General features: G+C 34.1%; 1 long non-coding RNA gene across 1 annotated transcript; it reads left to right on the top strand.

Moving 5' to 3' along the window:
* Positions 1–560: 560 nt before the first annotated feature.
* On the top strand, positions 561–1562 carry LOC137245217 (uncharacterized). Its single transcript, XR_010951269.1, has 3 exons — positions 561–903; positions 963–1187; positions 1242–1562. It is a non-coding gene; the product is annotated as an uncharacterized lncRNA (long non-coding RNA).
* Positions 1563–2921: the final 1359 nt, after the last annotated feature.

The raw sequence follows: 2921 nt of genomic DNA, 5'->3' as shown, positions 1-2921 counted from the left end.
GTTTTTTAATCAAAATTCAACAAGACTATGTCTGTATTAAAGGAAAAATTGCCATCTATTTTTTGGTCCATTTATATAAAGGTAGTCCTTAAAATTTTTTTATCATCTTTTTATTTTCAATTTTTTAGTACTGCCTACAAAAAGGCAACTGCAACTTTGATTAGTAATTTAAGTAATTCCTAACGCCGTTCTTTGGCGTTGCTCGGACGTACTGCGTCTATATCTACATATATTCGGCTTAGGTGACTGTAGAAAGATGTATGTGTGCTACATATAAATCAGTGAATTATTATATCTGTTCGATGTTCTTGATATTGGTAGAGCGGGTGAGTTGGAAAAATGGGATGAATGTGGTGAATGTTACTTCCATACGCCTTTGGAATGCTCTTCCCGCAAGACTTCGACAAATGGGAGATGCTCGGCTCTTCAAAAATGAGCTAACCACGTTTTATAATGATTTGTAAGCTGAAACTATTTTTTATTCTTGCTAATGAAATTGTATTCTCCCCTATTCTGCATTTCGATGACGTTCCCGTTCTACGCTCCGCTTTAATCGAAGTTTGGTATTCTGCATTACGACGGAATCGTAAAGAGAAGAGGAAGAGCACATGATTTTTCGAAATCAGCTGTTGGTACGGAATGTGTGAACATTGGAACAAAATAAATTAAAGAAAATTTGTAAAAAACATTGAAAAACGTTTATATTTTATTATCCACGCCATTTTGTACAAAAAAAGCAATAGAATATATTGCCGCAGTGTTATATTTTTTTGAGTGAAGTGTTTTCATAATTGTATGTGTGTTTTTGTCGTTCTTTTGGCCAATTCCCTGCCGTGGCCACCAAGCTTTGTTAAAACGGATTCCTGCACGAATATAGTTCACATTTTCTGAATTTTAAGGATGGTAATTTCATTGCAATGGCCTAAAATACTTTATAAAGGTTTATTTATTCTTTCCGCAAGGATTGTTTACGTTTTCGCTTCACCGTCCTCTACGCCGGCAGCTTGCTTTGGAATATAACTGGACCCAACGAACAAACACAAATTATAGCTGTCTATTATAATGGAATCAATAGCCGCGGCATTATTTATGGAGTTGGAAAGCAACGCACACGAAAATTGCCAGGCGAGAATGGAAAGGCAAATATTGCGAGATTTGTGTAATCCATTTGAGATGAGTGACGAATTGTAAGAAATTTAACTTAAAAGTGGTAAAGTTTAATGACTTATTTTCTTATTTAGGTTCAAAAAAAACTTTCGACTTAACAAGGATGCTTTCAAGTATGTGTTAGATACTTTTGCGGGGCAAATACGTCCAAGGACTTCGACATCGGCATGTTGTTTTTGACCTGGATACGTATAAAAACAATCATCATCAAGCCTTCTACGTTTCTTAACAAGTTTTACTTACATTTTTGTTAAAATTCTGTTATAAATTAATAACGAAATAAAAAGAAAATATTTTTCCGCCAACCAATTTGCAACTTAGAAAAACGGAACTACGATCGAAATGCAGAATACGCAAAATCGAACGATTCGAAGTTGGATCGAAAGAGATTGGAACCCAGAATACCAAAATTACCAAATCGAAAAAATTCCAATCCAAGTCGAAATGCAGAATAGGGCTGATTATCTCATCTTGTTTCCTTTTTCCTTTCCCGCTATTGTCTAAATGGTGATTACTACTTGCTTAATCTAATAATCATATTTGTATAAGTATCATTTCTATTTTTACCAATATTATTGTTGTATAGCTTTATTTACTTGATGTTAATTCTATTGCCATATTCAGCCCTATTCTGCATTTCGACTTGGATTGGAATTTTTTCGATTTGGCAATTTTGGTATTCTGTGTTCCAATCTCTTTCGATCCAAGTTCGAATCGTTCGATTTTGTGTATTCTGCATTTCGATCGTAGTTCCGTTTTTCTAAGTTGCAAATTTGTTGGCGGAAAAATATTTTCTTTTTATTTTTTTATTAATTTATAACAGAATTTTAACAAAAATGTAAGTAAAACTTGCTAAGAAACGTAAAAGGCTTGATGATGACTGTTTTTTATATGTTTCCAGGTCAAAAACAACATGTCGATGTCGAAGTCCTTGGACGTATTTGCCCCGCAAAAGTATCTAACACATACTTGAAAGCATCCTTATTAAGTCGAAAGTTTTTTTTTTTGAACCTAAATAAGAAAATAAGTCATTAAACTTTACCACTTTTAAGTTAAATTTTTACACAAATCTCGCAATATTTGCCTTTCCATTCTCGCCTGGCCATTTTCGTATGCGTTGCTTTCCAACTCCACAAATAATGCCGCGGCTATTGATTCCAACATAATAGACAGCTATAATTTGTGTCTGTTTGTTGGGTCCAGTTATATGGCAAAGCAAGCTGCCAGCGTAGAAGGTGAAGCGAAAACGTAAACAATCTTTGTGGAAAGAATAAATAAATCTTCATAAAGCATAAAGTATTTTAGGTCAGTGCAATGAAATTAGCATCCATAAAATTCAGACAATGTCAACTATATTCGTGCAGGAATCCGTTTTAACAAAACTTGGTGGCCACGGCAGGGAATTGGCCAAAAGAACGACAAAAACACGCATACAATTATGAAAGCACTTCACTCAAAACAATATAACACTGCGGCAATATATTCTATTGCTTTTTTTTGTACAAAATGGCGTGGATAATAAAATATAACCGTTTTTCAGTGTTTTTTTTACAAATTTTCCTCAATTTATTTTGTTCCAGTGTTCACACATTCCGTACAAACAGCTGATTTCGAAAAATCATTTTCTCTTCCTCTTCTCGTTACGATTCCGTCGTAATGCAGAATACCCAACTTCGATTAAACGGAGCGTAGAACGGGAACGTAATCGAAATGCAGAATAGGGGTGATTAATTCATCTTAAATTTAACTATTTA

The sequence above is a fragment of the Eurosta solidaginis genome, chromosome 3, assembly GCF_040869045.1.
Source record: "Eurosta solidaginis isolate ZX-2024a chromosome 3, ASM4086904v1, whole genome shotgun sequence".
Lineage (NCBI taxonomy): Eukaryota > Metazoa > Arthropoda > Insecta > Diptera > Tephritidae > Eurosta > Eurosta solidaginis.
Note: the sequence above shows the minus strand (reverse complement) of the source record. Positions and strands in the feature narration are given on the sequence as shown.